The sequence below is a fragment of the Rhinolophus sinicus genome, chromosome 2 (assembly GCF_057876585.1).
Source record: "Rhinolophus sinicus isolate RSI-liver-muscle chromosome 2, RSI-T2T, whole genome shotgun sequence".
NCBI classification, from domain to species: Eukaryota; Metazoa; Chordata; class Mammalia; order Chiroptera; family Rhinolophidae; genus Rhinolophus; species Rhinolophus sinicus.
In genome coordinates, this window is record NC_142502.1 from 152,669,484 (window position 1) to 152,686,719 (window position 17,236).

A 17,236-nucleotide genomic window follows, 5' to 3' on the forward strand; every position below is an offset into this window, starting at 1 on the left:
GTATAAGGAAGGAAGAGCCATAGAGAGGTCTGCAGGGCAGACCCTGAGCCTGTCGCCTCTCCCTGCACTGGGAGACTGGGGGTAGAGTGGACTGGGTTGAATAGCTTAAGGACTGATGTGGCAGGGAGGACATAGATGTTTATGGGGGAATTTTGGAGAGGAATTCTGTGTATGGTGAAGTATAAACTCCTTTTCCTATGCCTTCTTCAGTAAAATATCCTTTTCTTCCTGGTGTGGATTCATTTTAGGAGGATAAAGAGAAGAGCAGAGGTTTGCCTTCAAGGTGGCAGCGCAAGAATGAGGGCAGGCTTTGGGACATCATGACATTTGGGTTTCACCTGTTTAGAAACCTCCCTGGACTCAAAGACATATGTTCACCTCTTTGCCCAGCTCAGTGCCTAGTACTTAATAAGTATTTGTGAATGAATGAGTGAATGAATGAATGAACAAACGAACGAGCTTGCTAAAATTAGAGAAATCTTTGTCAAATTCTACATCTGCCTTTTTCGCATCGGTGGAATGAGGAAAATGATAATCGTCTTGTAACCTTATTGTGAGATTTACGTCTAATAAACGGTAATCATGTTTACAATTATTAGCTCTTCCCAAGTTCTACCAGCTAACCTATGAATAACAACCAGTAACATTTATTGAATATTTTCTTTGAGCAAGACCCTTTGGTAAGCACTTCACATGTATTACTTCTTTTCATTTTAATCCTCCCATCTACCCTGTAATTATACAGATGTTAGCTTTTCCTCCAGAACCTCCTACATGCCCAACATCCAACAATATCTCTCGTCACTCACAGGCACCAAAATCTAGATAGAGCAAGAAGGAATCCTTTGCTACTCCACTTCCTAGACATGCACAGTTCAGTTGTTCTCACAATATTGGACAAAATGGAAGTGACTGGCACTTTACATTTAATAGTGAAATGTGACAGATTCATGGTTGTTGTAGCAACAGAGACCACATGACCTGAGAGGCAGGCAGAGGCTAAACCTGTGGTCACTAGTAATGGGAAAAGTCGAGGGTGGATTTGTGTGCATCAGGAATCAGTGGGCTTTATTTTCTGGCCGTCTCTATTCCTGAAAAGGCTGAAAATACTGAGGGCTAGATTCAGACTCCTGGATGAGTCTAAAAGATTGCCTAGTGAGAAGGAGAATGGCGAAAAGGACTTAGTTCCTGTTCGTATATGTCCTCTTAGTATATTAACATTTGCGGATGTTAGTTTTCTAATTTATAGAAGAGGAATAATAATATCTGGTTTTTCATCTCTCATAGGAGTGTTTCGGTATCCAATGAAGTGATGTTCAGAATTTCTCTGTGAAAAAATGCTACAGAGATACAATTATTTTAGTAACTAAATATATATGAGCTCCACTCTGAACTGCTGAAGGAAAGATAACACTCATTTAAGATTACTTTCTCCATGAGTTTCAGATCTGTGTTCTGCACTGACAGTTCCATAGTAATACATTTACAATTCTACATGTATGTATAATGTATAATAAATGCACTCTTGTAATCATGGATGCTCTTAGATGCAGAATTATGTACTTGTTGCTGTTCTTAACTCCTTACATTTCTGACTTTTCAGGAAATATCAAGTGATCAATTTAACAATATTGTAACACTATCATAGGAAGTTGTGACTTGCATTACAAGTCAAAGGGACTGCTCAAAGCCTAAAGCAGCTGGTAAAGAAATAAGGTAACTTGAAAAGCTGACTTCAAGGATTTCAAATCTTCTAGACTAAAATAACTCCATTGTGTAGAAGTGTTTTAATTAGTAGAAGATTTTAATGAAGAGTGATAATGATGATGATAATGATTGTTATTAAGTTTGGGTTGTTAAAAGGAACAAGCTTCAGTTATCTCAAATAGATCCTCTGACATGGAATGCTCAATTCCCTAACCATGAGCTTAGCTATAACTGCTTCTAAAGGATTCAGCACTGGAAAACCTGTGCTCTGGTCTGAGTTCTATCACTAATCTGGTGGGGGACCTTGAGAAAGTTACCTAATCTTATTGGATCTCTGTTTTCTTATTTATCAAGTGAAGAGAAAGGAGTAATTAATCTCTATAGTCCTTTTACTTCTAATATGTTGTGATTACTCTCAGTCATTTCCAGAAAATTTAATGCTTATCTTTGAAACACTGCTAAGCAACAGCCTGAAATGAGAGCTGAAAATTAAATGAGACTTACTGGGGATACAATCATTGCTAAGGCTGACATTATGGGTGACACTGCTTCGGATCCTGTGCCTCTTATTTTGCATTTATTATCCATTTAATCCTTAGAACAATCTCAGGAATACCTGACCATACAAGGAATTATGACAATCTGTGGAACCTCCAGCTACCATCCGACTAGTCCTTACTTAAAGACAGATCTCAATCCTGTCGATGTCACCTAGGAATAGTCCAGGGAGAGATGGTGCTGGGATTGCTTTCAATGGCTTTTTATGCACCTTCGGCCTTTCGGAGTTTACCAAGTGCCAGAGTGCCAGAACATAACTGCAGATCAATTCTCAGTCTTCATTTTACTAGACTTTTTAGGAGCATTTGACATAGTTAATGGAAACAACTCTTGAAACAATTTCTTCATCTGGCTTCCAGAACCCTGAACCCATCTGGTTCTCTTCCCCCCCATTCTCTGGCCACTCCTTCTTATGACCTTCGCTGGATCCTTCTCATCTTCCCAGTTTCCCCTTGTGAAAGAGCCTCTTTTTTTCTCCACCTGCAGTCACTCCCTCAGTGATTTCATCCAGGCTGTGGCTATAAATACTAAATCTCTATGCTGGTGATTCTAAAATAAAATCTCCAATCCGAGTCTCTGCCCTGAACTCCAAACTAATATATTCAACTTCCAACTCAACATCTTTGCTTGGACACCTAATCTCAGACTTAAGAAATCTGACCTTCTAATTTTCTTTTTCAAGTCCGCCCTTCCCCCAGTGTCCCAAAAATGCGGTAAAAGGCACTAGCCAAGAACCTAGGAGTCATCCTGGATTCCTCCTCGTTTTCCCCTGACATGCCACATTTAATACATCAGCTAATTCTGTCAGCTCTAGCCTAAAAAATTATTCAGAAACTGACAGCTGTTCACCAACTCCATTACCTCTATCTTAGAACCCCTTGCACCTCTCACCTAGACTATTGCAATAACCTCCAACCGGTCTCAGCTTTCACTCTTGCTTCCAACATCCCTAGCCAATCTATTCTCTGAACAGCAAGTTGTGATTCCTTTAAAATATAAGTCATTGCAAACCCAGCTACTTTTCCTCATACTGGTAACACAATCCTAAATTCTTACCTTGGCCTATGAGAGCCAGCTTCTAGGTTTCTCTCCAGTCATATCTCTTACCACTCTCTCCCTCACTCCAGCCACACTGGACTTGTTCTTTTTTCAACACATCCAGTATGCTCAGATCTTAGCACCTCTTTACTTTCTCTTCACTCAGTCTAGAAAAAGTTCTCCCAGATATTTGCATGTCTCATTTCATCCAGATTCCGTCCCAATGTCAGCTCATCAGAGAAGTCTTCTCTGACCTGCTATATGTGAGAGAGGTTCCCTCTGCTCCCACACATCCTGTCTTTACCCTTCGTTTCATTTCTTCATAACAGTTAATCTTCGTCTGTCGTGTTTAATACTGCGTCATGGTGCTTACAACAATGCTTGGTACATAGGAAGTGCTCAATAAATATTTATGAAACGAATGAATAAAGTAATATTATAATTACAAAGGCACATTTTACGATGTGAATAAATAATTCAGTCAAGAAGAAACAATAACAGTAAGAAAACACCTTGGCAGTAATAATAATAAAAAAAACAATCTGATCATCCTTCTGCCTTGAAAAAGCCTGGTTCGTCTCCTGCCTTGCCTTAGGAGCTCATGAGAATCAGCAGCCTGCAAGCCCTTGTTTCTAGGGTCTTCTTGTCTGCTCCATCGGCATGCTGCTCCGTGCTCCAGTCTCCGTGGAATCCCCAAGCCTTAGCTGTATACCCTTCTCTGTATTCCTGTCTTAGGCTCTCCATGTTCTGATGACCTGTTGGGACCCTTTTCCCTACTTACACACCTGTACCAGTACTATCAAAGATCAACTCATTAAAAGTAAAAAAAAAAAAAAAAAGTTTGTAATTGCTTTATACTCATTATCAAAGGAATACATTTTCAATGAAGAGTTAGAAAAAAACAAAGTAGAAAATAGAAAATAAGGTAGAAAATAAAAATTTCTCGCACATACTCTTCAGAGATACCTTTCAAATAATATTAACATTTGAGTTTACCTGAGTTCTGAGCAAAAAACAATCTTGCCCCTTGTATCTTATGGTCATATAAGATACACCCTGGCTGGTTTAGTTTCCTGGTCTCCCAGGCAGGAAGAAGGAAAATAATGGAAATAAAATATAACGCAATATTTTACAGCTGGTGAATCAGAAAAAAGAAGCATTTAAATAATGATCAGCGCCATGCTAGTGAGTTTGTGCTTAAATTTTCATATTTATATATCTCACTAGTAGAATTTTAAACTATAACATATAACAGTCATTCTGGTTGCACGAGAATATGACAATATTTTATATTATAAAAATATTCATAGCTTATTTGCACTTAAAATAATCTACAAGCAGAAGAAACTTACATGCAAAAGATGTTATTGTAGTATAATCTCTTTAAGCCAAAATATGGAAAATCATCTTTGAGTTCAGTGATGGGGAAATAGTTAAGTAAATTGTAATACATAAATCTTAATGAAAATTATTTTTCCATGAAAAATTATAATTATGAACAATATGTAGAAAAATGATTATGATGTAATAATAAATGAAAAAATACAAAATTAGATTGTAAATAGGTAAAAATATTTATCAATATGGGCTATGAAAAGTAAGTAGAAGACAATACACAGAAAAGAAATCTTTGTAGTGGAGATGGAGTTACAGGTGATGGTTTTTCTTTTTTTCAAAGTACTATTTGAATATATTTACTGCTATTTTTTTAATACATGTTTTTGTTTTATTACAAAAGAGCGCACAGAACAAATAAAAATATGCAATTACTGATTTCTAAAAGTTTATGCTCTGTGGCACATGGTCATGGCCTACTCAGAACTGTTCCCAGTGCACTTCCTTTTCGCCTGTCTCTTATTCAAAGGGTTGAAAATGCCATATTGGATGTCCTAGCTCCACTGCAACCAGTGTTTGCCATGTGAACCATTCCTGGCCAATGAAATCCAACGGAAAGCCTGTTAGAGTGCTGCTGCTGCAAAAAATGTCCTCCCTGATAAAGAAGTGAGACCTGTGAACAAAATCCTTTTTGTGTTTGTCTTATTGCTCTAATTTTTTGCTTATGTGGACTGATTCTGGAAGCTGTGGCAGCCATCTTGCAACATCACAACTCTTTGAGGAGGGTAGGGTGGAATTATAGAAAGACCCTTAGTACTGGACAACATCACTGAGTCACTGAAAAAACTCAAGGACAAACTGCCTCAAAATTTCTTGATAACAAAACAATAAATATCCTTGTGGTTTGAACCACTATTAAATTTTCTGTTACTTGTAGCTCAGTGCATTCTAATTGATACACATTCTAATTGATACAGGCAGACAAACAATACGACTCATTGGCACCCAGAGCTGTTCAAGTGTATAGAAACCACAAAGTGACAGGAAAGAGCACAACAGATATACAGATTAATTTAGAAGAATATTATAATCTTATAGAAGGAAGTGAAAAACCAATAACCCATTAAGTACTTATTTGTTGCAAGGTTCCCTGGATCTGTTAATATTTTTGGTAGAAAAAGTATTATTTAATATTTCTGACTAAAATCAGATAAGAATCCAGACATTTTTTTAAATTAAAGTTTATTGGGGTGACAATTGTTAGTAAAGTTACATAGATTTCAGGTGTGCAATTCTGTATTACATCATCTATAAATCCCATTGTGTGTTCACCACCCAGAGTCAGTTCTCCTTCCATCACCAATATCAAACTTTCTTTTACATAAACTTAATGGTAACCACTCAAAAAAAAATCCAGAACTGAAATATATACTGTAATAAAAGAAAAAACAGAGGGAAACATCATAGAATACCACCACACAAAAATAATAGACAACAACAAAAAGGCAAAGAAACCATGGAGACAGGTATCTTTTTTGGCTTGTAAACTTTTTCAAATTTGTATGTCCTAGGAAGCAGCTCATTAGGATATGATATGGTGGTATTTTTCTTCCTTTTGCCATCCTCTGACTTCTTTCAATAGCATAGAATAGTACTAATTTATGTAAGGTGGAGCTCTCTGGGTTATGAGGATGCACTACCTAGGGGGTGAGAATGTGATTATTGATCTAGTATCAGGAATCTCTTCAATTCTGCCTCTGTCTCTACTCAATACAAATCTGGTTTTGAAGATGATAATGAGTTATTGAGTTTGCTGAGAAGAGAATTGATTGACTGAAAGCTGGAGAGTTGGTAACAAAATACCTTGTTTAAAGGGACTCTATTAGAAACACAGTTCTCACTTATCCTCTTTTTTTCTAAATGGTAAATGACATAGAAAGTTAGCTGATACTTAGATTACACAAGAAAGCCAGGAGAATGAACTCGGTGGTTATTGTCAATGAGGAGGTGAATCCTTGGCTTGATATAGGCAGTGAGAGTGGAATTTCAATAGCACATAAGTGATAAGAGTGAAGAAATTGACTCTGCCCATGGTTTTATTAAATGATGATGGGCTAGGGGTGTAATGGCCACAACATGTTTCATCCCTCTGGTCACCCGTGTTGGTTTGGATGCTTTGGCTGGCTGGGGGGTTGGAGGAGCGAAAGGGTGAGGAGCCTCCTTCATCCTTTGCTGCTTCATGAAGTTCTCTTCTGAAGCTGCTTGGGGAAACAGGGATGCTATCAGTTCAGATCCCAATTATCTGCAAGTAACAGAAAACCCATTTTAAAGTATCTTATACAAATGTCTTTGTATTTTGTTTTTGTTTTCCCATATAACAAGAAACCCAGAAATAGGCTGATGCTTGGTTAGCTTAGCTGGTCAACAGTAACTCTAGGCACCTAGTATCTTCCTATATATCTGCTGCACCATTCTTAGTGAGCCAGATTCCATCTTCATCCTTGACTCCTCATGGTTGCAAGATGGCTATAACTCTATCATTTCTAGTCCAAGGAAGGGAGCCATATAAATATACATATATATGTGTGTGTGTGTATATATATATATATATATATATATATATATATATATACACACATATATATGTGTGTATATATATATATATATATATATATATATATATATATATATGTAAAATCTGGAAAGCAGAAAAATTCAAGAGACTTCTGTTTATGTGTCATTGATCCAAATTGTGTCACATGGCCATCTCTTCATGCAAAGAGGCTAGGGAAGAAAATCGTTAGCTTATTATATTGAAAGCCTGAGCATAATTGGAATTCTGTTAGCAAGATGCCATGGCAAAAATATAAAAGGAATAGATCCATGCTCTCCTGCTTTGCTAAATAGTGAGCCACTTCAGGTTTCTTGATGGCTCTGGAAGCCGTGGTAGAACGTGGTAGGAGATAGCAGGAAGGGCAACAGCATCCCTGGGGAGGAACTTCCCTAGAACAGCATCCTGGCCTCTCTCCCCAGACCTACTCTCCTCTCCCCCTGTGAGGAGTAATGACTTCTCTGATGGCTATTTTGGAGGAAGGAACTGGGCAGGCTAAGCTCATTCCTTTTCTGTCTCCACTCCTTTGGGATCTTCTGACTCATCTTCTTCATCATGCAGGAAGCTTAGTGGAGTGTCTCTGACCCTTTGGGTGAGGATTGAGGTGGTCCAGCTGTGCCTGTGACTGGGGACAGTATGGAATACACCTATTTTTTTTTTAAGTTTATTACAATAATATGTTTTATTGTTAGTTTCAGGTGTACAAAACAACATAGTGATTAAACATTTATACACTTCACAAAGTGATCACCCCAAGAAGTTTATTACCCATCTGATACTATACATAGTTATTAGAAAGTTATTCACTATTTTCCCCTATGCTGTACTTTATATCCTGTGATTATTTTTTTAAAATTATAATTGACATTCAATATTATTTTATATTAGTTTCAGGTGTACAGCATAGTGGTTAGACATTTATATAATTTATGAAGTGATCCCAATAAGTCTAGTACCCACCTGGCACTATACATAGTTTTTACAATATTTTTGACTATATTCCCCATTCTGTACTTTACATCAATGTGACTCTTTTGTAACTACCAATTGGTACTTCTTAATCCCTTCATCTTTCTTACCCAGTCCTCCAACCCCCCTCCCATCTACTAACCATGAGTTTGTTCTCAGTATCTATAAGTCTCTCCGTTTTGTTTGTTCACTTACACTGTTCTTTAGGTTCCACATATAAGTGAGATCATATGGTATTTATCTTTCCATTCTGACTTATTTCACTTAGCATAATGTCCTCTAGGTCCATCCATGTTGTTGCAAATGGTAAGATTTCATTCTTTTTATGGCACAGTAATACTCCATTTTATATAATTTCTTTATCCAATTGTGTGTTGATGGACATTTTGGTTGTTTCCATACCTTGGCTATTGTAAATAGTGCTGCAGTGAACGTAGGGGTGCATATATCTTTCTGAATTAGTGTTTTGGATTTCTTGGATAAGTACCCAGGAGTGGAACTGCTGGATCATAAGGTAGTTCTAGTTTTAATTTTTTGTGGAACCTCCATACTGTTTTCCATAGTGGCTGCACCAATTTGCAATCCCACCGAAGGTTATGAGTACAGTCTCACCAACAGTTCCCAAGGGTTTCCTTTTCTCCACCTCCTCACCAACATTGGTTGTTTGTTGATTTATTGATAATAGCCATTCTGACAGGTGTGAAGTAGTATCTCATTGAGGTTTTATTAGGTTGGCGCAAAAGTAATTGTGATTTTTGCAATTATTTTTAACCTTTTAAACCACAATTAGTTTTGCACCAACCTAATAATTTGCATTCCCCTAATGATTAGTGATGTTGAGTGTCTTTTCATATGTCTAATGGTCATCTGTATGTCCTCTTTTGGAGAAATGTCTGTTCAGGTCCTTTGCCCATTTTTAAACTGAATTGTTTGGGTATATTTGGTGTTGTATAAAGTTTTTAAAAATTTTGGATATTAAACCCCTTCTAGAAATTTATCCATTTCTTCCAGATTGTCCAATTTGTTGGCATACAGTTGCTCTGAAATAAGCCTATTATTGTACAACTAAGCTACGTCCTCTAACTTAACCTTTCTCAGTGAGAAAGCCAAAAATTTTGGTCTTCATTTATCTGACACCTGGTCTAGTTATTATTATTGAACTCAGATGAGTAAAAAATAGGTGATATCGGGCCGGCCCTGTGGCTCAGGCGGTTAGAGCTCCATGCTCCTAACTCTGAAGGCTGCTGGTTCTATTCCCACATGGGCCAGTGGGCTCTCAACCACAAGGTTGCCAGTTCAATCCCTCGAGTCCCTCAAGGGATGGTGGGCACCGCCCCCTGCAACTAAGATTGAACACAACACGGCACCTTGAGTTGAGCTGCTGCTGAGCTCCTGGATGGCTCAGTTGGTTGGAATGCGCCCTCTCAACCACAAGGTTGCCAGTTCGACTCCTGCAAGGGATGGTGGGCGGTGCCCCCTGCAACTAGAAAATGGCAACTGGACCTGGAGCTGAGCTGCACTCTCCACAAATAAGACTGAAAGGACAACAACTTGAAGCTGAACAGCACCCTCCACAACTAAGATTGAAAGGACAACAACTTGACTTGGAAAAAAAAGGCCTGGAAGTACACACTGTTCCCCAATAAAGTCCTGTTCCCCTTCCCCAATAAAATCTTTAAAAAAAAATAGGTGATATGTATGAACACCTACGTGTATGAGCACTACATGCATGAGCCCCTGGGTATCCTTAGACAGCTATGGCCTGGGGACACTCAAGGCTGTATTGATTTATACTGATAAACTTGAATATGGAAGATAGTACCAAAAGATGTAATCTCCTTTGTTTGGGTAATGTTTGGCTTCCTTTTCTGTGACTTTTTCCTGCCAGAATCATGTGGTTGAATACTTGTAGGCCCAGCTGGACTGATATTAGTTTATTTGCTTAAACTTATGCAAAGTGAATCCAGCATAATTTAGCTCAAGTATAAAGATGATTAAGGTAGTAAGACCACCCCAAAATTACTTCAAGAATGGATATATGGAGTTAACAATAAATAAGTCTTCGTTCTTGGATTGAGTGAAAAACAAACTGCAGAGGAAAGAAAACAGATATTTGAAAATATCCTTTCCTTCTCCTCATAAAAAGAACATTGGCAATCTCCATTGTCAAGCAGCTGTGTTTGGAAACTGCTCTTATTCATCTCAGTTTGGGGTTATTTAAGATCTTGTACAAGTCATGACCCGTATACCTAAGTCTAATCCAAAAGAAACGCTCATGTTAAAAAAAAAAAAAAAAAAGGCATTATATTCAGGAAAGTTCAGCCACAGGAACAATATTGAGATTTCCTAAAGTGTTTTCCAGATCTCACCAACTCTCTGTGCATAAACATGCATGTAACCAAAATGAAGTTTTGTGGCTTCTGGGCTGTTCTCATAATTTAAAGCATATCCTTTAAAATCAACAGACCCACCCGTGTAGAAGAGTCAAATGAATTCTCACCACTTGGCTACTCAATGAGATTACTATTTTTCCTAAGAAGGCCTCTTCTTAACATGTCCTGTAATATGGGGAGGCTGATTGGGTGGATCAGAGGGTTTTGATGTACCAACTCCAATGTAAGAATGGCAGGAGGGCGCTCCCAAAGGTGAAGGTTGTACCCTGGCCAGTCAATGCTCCTTAACCCATCTGAGGGTTGTCTGAGTCAGAAAACCTAAAGCAAAGTGGCTGAGAAACCTTACATTGCTCTGAGCACTAGAAGGGAAGCTGATGACACTACTGGTTCAAATTCCAAATCGAAATGTTTTAAGTGAGATTGGGGATTTCCTATCCAGGTGAGGCTAAGGGACAGGTAAGCTTCACTTCAACAGTTGTAGCTCAAATCCTTTTTTCTTTATTCATCAAAATGCACCCAACCAAGTAAAGTTAGTATATCCATCAAGATTTTACCAGAGAAGCACAATCACTAGGGGTGACATCATAAGGGCTTTCTTTTAGCGATTTGATTTTATTCGACTATGGGAGCTGATTAAACAATCTCTGTGAGGCTTTGCTTCTGCTTCTGGTACTGGACTTGAACTTTGCAGGCAGGCAGGCAGGCAGTCAGGAAGGAAAGATGGGTGTGAAGTGGGGGAAGCATAGACACATGTGAGGATGAGGCAGAAACTGCAAGATGGCTGGGCCTCAAATTGGACTCTCAACTACCTACAAGCCTCCAAGACTATGATGCAGGTGACCTGCAAGATAAGCTGGTGACTTTCTCCCACAGATAAGAGTACACCTGGCCCTGGAGTCAGAGAAGAAGACACAGAAGACCTGGAGTTGCTGTGGGCCAGGCCGCTGCCCCACACCAAGTGGAGCCACAAGATCTGCAATGACATGTGTGAATGGCAATAGCGCCGCATGCCGCTGTCAACCTTTGAGCACAAAAAGAATATGGCTGCTTCATGTCTACCTTATGAATTTCAAACAAAATTTCTCTTCTGACCCAAGCCAACTGTGCAAAGAAGAGAATTCTGGGAAATGTAGTCCCACCTTAGCTAACCTGGCATAATCCGCATCCACCACAGAGAGGAAAAAGGCACCTGGGTAGACTGCGGAAATATTAGTATCTCGCTTGTGTTTCTGGATGAAAAACTGAATGTGCTTTACAGTTAAGTAGCCAGATCAATGAATTGAGTGTGGGAAAACATGAGCATTTCACTTTACATGACAAAAATAATTGAGACAGAGCATATAAAAGCTAAAAGCCCAACATGAATTATTCAAAACATTAAAAAGATACAGAGAAAATTAATAGACACCTTGAGTAGAATAAAAGTGCTAAAGGCTCACGAGCGGTCCCGAGGAAGGAAGAAGTTTCCTTGATGGGTCTCTAGTAGCAACACTAGCAACATCTCCAGCTGAGAGGACATTTATTTAGCTTTTCACTGACATCCCTTGTATGAGGAGCAGGGATGTACAGGAGAGGAAACCAAGGGAGTTTCTGTGTTTTAAAACTTTCTATGAACGAAAAAGATGCAGCACTCCTGGTCAACTCAAGAGCAGGTGCCTCTGCTAAATCATCCAAAAGGGTAAGCTGAGGTAATGCACCATGATCCATGATCTGCCAATATCATCACATCATTAGCAGCTTGGGGGTCCCAGTGGTGGATTTCTGATTGGGTTCCTGGAATTCTTAACACACACTCTCTCGGTCTCTCTCCCTGCCGCCACCCTCACATTTTTCAACCCCCATAATTTTTCTCTAATGGGAAACTAGGGCCTTGAGTCACATTCAGATGTGCAGAATGAACCTGCCACTCACTTATACGAAGGGATATGACAGTTCTGTAAAGCCATAACTGTGATAACTGCTAATGACAGACATTCTGAAATGTTTCATAGACATTTGGAAGATGTATATTTAATTAGAGAGGCTCATGTTATTTGCAACTGTCACTTTTTAAAATATATCATTAAGCTGTGCATCCTGCTAATTGCATACATACAATCACCCTCAAGTGCACTTATCCTTGACCTGCCCATTATAAATATTTCAGATCCATGTGCTTCTTGTCTGAGAAGATGACGATGATTCATTCTTTCCTGTCTGGATTGCAAACCAGGTTGCTCCTAACAACTTGAATAGAAAGCCAGGAATCATTATATTTTGGTTTTTATAATAATATTTTAAGGGGAGAGTAATTTTAATTAATTTTAATGAATGACATAAATGTAAATAATGAGTGCACATTTGGAAGGGAAATGAATGCCATGAAAATTTTAACTAAGAGGAAACAAATAAATATATGATTTAATTGGTAAAAAGATAGGCATCTTGATGACCCTATAAAGAAACAAAAATCTCTTCCTGGATATCCTGCAATACCCTCAGAATGTTATTTTCCACGTTTGACAGAAGCTAGCACTCTGCATTTACAAGGTGTAAGTGCAATTTATATTGACTGTATGTCAGTTCTATAATGTGACCAATGCCAGCTGGAAACATCTTCAGAGCACAGAACACATATCGATTATTGGACATCTCAGCAACATAAAAATATTGAAACAACAGTAACACAAATATTGTAGTGCTTCACCAACGTATTCCATGTATTATTTCAAGATTTATATAGTTTAAATCAATTTCTATTCATATATCCATATCCATACACACATACACACACACACACACACACACACACACACACACAGTGCCCCCCAAAATTATACACATTTTAAGAAAGGAAAACTATATTAACATTGTAATACTCAATATATACCGATAACAAAAGATGAATACAAGTCACGTTTGACTTCTACAATTACAAGAGGTGCTCAAAATGGTTACCAGCAGCATCCAGACACTTTGGATTACGTCGAACTACCGCGTGAGCAACGTTGACCAAAGTGTCCAGTTGCATACATTCTTTTGACTCCCCTGGTATAGATGGCGACTCTTCCTAGGTTTGAAAGTTTTGTCAGTAAAACCAGAATTTTAAATAAGAGATTATAAGAAATGGAGCCTTAACTGCTTAAGATCTCTAAATTGAAAGGGATTAAGATATATCAAGTTTCATTTGAAATAGAAGCTTTCTGACAAGGTCCAAGGAGCCAAACACACCTGCTTGCTGTTTGGTGTGAATGGCACTCTTTAAGGACAGCTTCCTTTCAGGGTAGAGTGCTCACAGTTCCCTTGTCATGGGGGAGGCTAAAACACAGGTCAGCCTCAGACAGAATTACTACCCAAAGCCTTTGTCACAATGAGTCGAGAGGACAGGTAAAAGCTATAGGGAGTGGACATGATCAGATGAGGGGACCACCCTGTCTCCAGAGGTAACTTCCTGGTGACCTTCCTTAAAAGAAAAGTTCTTTGATTAAAACAAGGCATGTCTTCCTTCCCTTCCATTCTTTCCCTGCAACCAAACAAAAGAGCTATTTGAATATTTTGAATGCTTCCTCTCACCTTTAGACACTGTCACCTGGATGGGTGAGGCCCGTTGTTTCTTTTCTTTCTTTCCCTAGCTCTCCACTGAAAAAACACTGATACAATTACTGATAAATTATTCATTGGGATTCAGTGGCCAGTCTTAGTTTCATAAAATAGAACAAATTTCTCTCAGGGTAAAAGCAAGGCCTTAACCGAGTTTGTGAGCGACTCCATCTCTTTCCAGCAGCTACACTGAACCAGCGAAGGCGTCCTGGTGCCTCTGTATGCTCAGATGGAAACGGAGCCAGGAAAACTCATGCTGTGTAGCTGGTGTTCTCCAACAGTCTGCTCTCTGAGGTAATCTTGGCTTTGAGGGGTTTGACGGGAGAGCCTGGGTTATTCCTGTGAATGCCTTAGGGGAGAGCAGGAGAAGGTTTAAAACATTCCCATCACCCCAGAAGGTTCTCTGGGGGAACCTGTTTCCAATCGGCCCAGGCATCATATGGGCTCCGGGTGGCTCTGAAATGAACGGAGGTCTCCAGTTTCAGAGAGAATCACAAACTATTGTGATACCAGTGACTCCCCATCCCTAACTGAGGCTTGCTAGCCACAGAAGCAGATTTAAGTCTCCTCTGTCTCTCTGGAAGCCTCTAACAATTTCCTGAGAATCAAAGGCTGGCAGTGTCAAGGCCAGGTCCCATTCCCCACACCAAATACACACACACACACACACACACACACACACACACACACACACACACTTACCCTGCAGAGATACCCTGGAGAAGGAGAGAACTTTGACTCTCTTATGAGATTAGTTTGAACAAATTTTATTAACTAAAAGTGACCTGAGAGATATCCAATCTGCCTAAAATGACCCTAAGGGTTGGAAATATATATAAAGCCATTTTCTTATATTTCTTTCTTCAAGTTGAGGCTCAACAAATAAACTGGTTACCTAAATGTATAATAGCTTAGTGTGGGAACAGAGCCCCAGAAAGTAGTTTCCAGGCTCTCGGCCTCACATAGAAAGGTGCTGGCTCAGGTAGTAAATGGCCATCAACTGTGATTGCACGGCCATCAGCTGTGGCTAGTTGGCCGTCAGCTGTAACCAGTGAGCCATTGGCCACTAATATAACTGCTGTGGCTACGCTAGCAAGAGAGAGGAAAAGAATGGGGGCTAGCAAGAAGATGGCGGCTGGGCGGGCAAGCGTGGATGACGGTTTGCGGACAGTGTGGATCCAGCCTCCAGTGAGAGTATAGTGCCGCCAGAGAGAATATAGTGGTATGACTCCCCTACCTATGGCTCCGTGGGTGTTCCTTTTTGGCCTCACCATATCCTGCATTCTTATGTGGGGAGCGGGACCAGAGACCCCCAAGGCCGCCCCGCACGACAAATGGCGCAGCGAGCAGGGTCTCCCACATGACACTTAGTTTCTGTAAAGTTTAAATGTAGCGATAAAACAACACCACAGAGAGAAAAGGAGGTGGGCAAAAAGCTTACACTTTCGAAAGTTTTCTCCCCTGAGGATGTTTCACCTGTCCATAAAAAGGAACACCTTGGCAGCCTGGGGTTCCTGAGCACTGGGCAAGGAGTCAAGAGAGCAGGGCCCTGGCTCCAGCAATGAGAAAGCTCCAGGCTCTCACGAGCCCCACTACCTACATCTGTCGTCTCGGTTTGCTTGTCTATCAGATGCCCCACAGCCCTGGTTCCCCAGCTGCTTCCCATTTCCCCATGACTTGCTCATGAATAACTCATAACCTGGTCTTTTATAGGGGCCAGAGCATTTGAACACATCAAATATAGGTTAAATGTAACTCAAATAGTTATTCCACATAAAACACCAATTAAGTAAAGGCATTCCTGCACTCTAGGGTTTGTGCGTTACTCTGGAAGTCAGATGAAATCTCCCACATTCCAAAGTGGAGTTATGGAATACACATTGATGATGCAACATGAGCCTGATGGGGTTGATGGCCACGGGATGGATCACCTGGGACCAATGACGTCTTCACCCCATCAGCAAGTGCATCCTGGCAGCCAGCAGCAGGCTTCCCCACCACAGCTGTTCGCCACATCAGCATTAAAGCAAGAGAGAGGAAACAGACCAAAGCTGCTCCTGAAAGAGATGCTCATGGTTTCTTTTTTCCCTCTTAAAAAGTTTCTAAAAAGTTAATTAGTAAGTTTTTTAAATGTATGATAAGATAGAGATAAAAATAACAGTACACAGTTACCTATGCCCAGGTTTTAAAATTATTAACATTTGGCCACATTTGCTTTAGGTTAAAAAACAACAGAAAGGAAGGAGGGAAGGAAAGAAGAAAGGAAAACGTTTTAGTTGCGGTTGAAATGCCTCCCCAATCTCAAATGAGAAGATAGTACCTCTTCGCAAAGGTAACACCACATTTTCTTACTGTTCATATGTATTTTTCCTGCTCGTGTTTTTATACTTTTTCTACATATTTGTTCATGAGTATACGTATATCTACATATATTGTGTCTGTGTGTTTTAGTGTTTTACATAAATGGTAGCATGCTGAAAATTACGTTTTATAACTTGCATTTTTCATTCAACATTGTGTTTTATTAATGTGTATTGAAATAAGTAGATGTTGTTTTTTACTCATTTTAACATTGTATAATAGTGTAGAATGAGTATATTATTTCATTGTATGATGAAACCACAATTATCTGTTCCACTGTTGGAGGGTATTAACCCTTCCAACCTGTTCACATTACAAACAGTGGTGCAGTGGACACCCTGGTATACATCTAAGTCCATACCTGTCTGAGTGGCGAATACCTGAAGGTGAAATCGATTCCTTGAAGGGTATGCACACCTTCCACATTAGCAAAGACCTCAAAATTGCTTTTCGAAGTGGTGGTTGTGCAAATTCATACCCCATATGTCAGAGTTCTTGTTGCTCAACATCCTTGCTAATATTTGGTATTACCAAACTTTGGATTTTCATTATGATAAGTGTGAAATAGTATCTGTCTCATTTGTGATTATAATTGGTGTTTCCCTGATTGCTGGAGAAACTGGGGATCTTTTCGTATGTTTATTGGTCTCTAGAGGCCTGTCTTTTATTAACTGACAGCTTATAT

At 39.4% G+C, this 17,236-nt stretch overlaps 1 long non-coding RNA gene across 2 annotated transcripts in view; it reads left to right on the top strand.

Moving 5' to 3' along the window:
• Nucleotides 1-17,236, top strand: part of LOC109439275 (uncharacterized) — a 159,511-nt gene that overhangs the window by 41,164 nt on the left and 101,111 nt on the right. For both annotated transcript variants that reach the window (XR_012496354.2, XR_002136473.3), the window contains exons 2-3: nt 14,372-14,484; nt 16,411-16,522. This is a non-coding gene — a long non-coding RNA (uncharacterized LOC109439275). The remainder of the gene's footprint in view (nt 1-14,371; nt 14,485-16,410; nt 16,523-17,236) is intronic.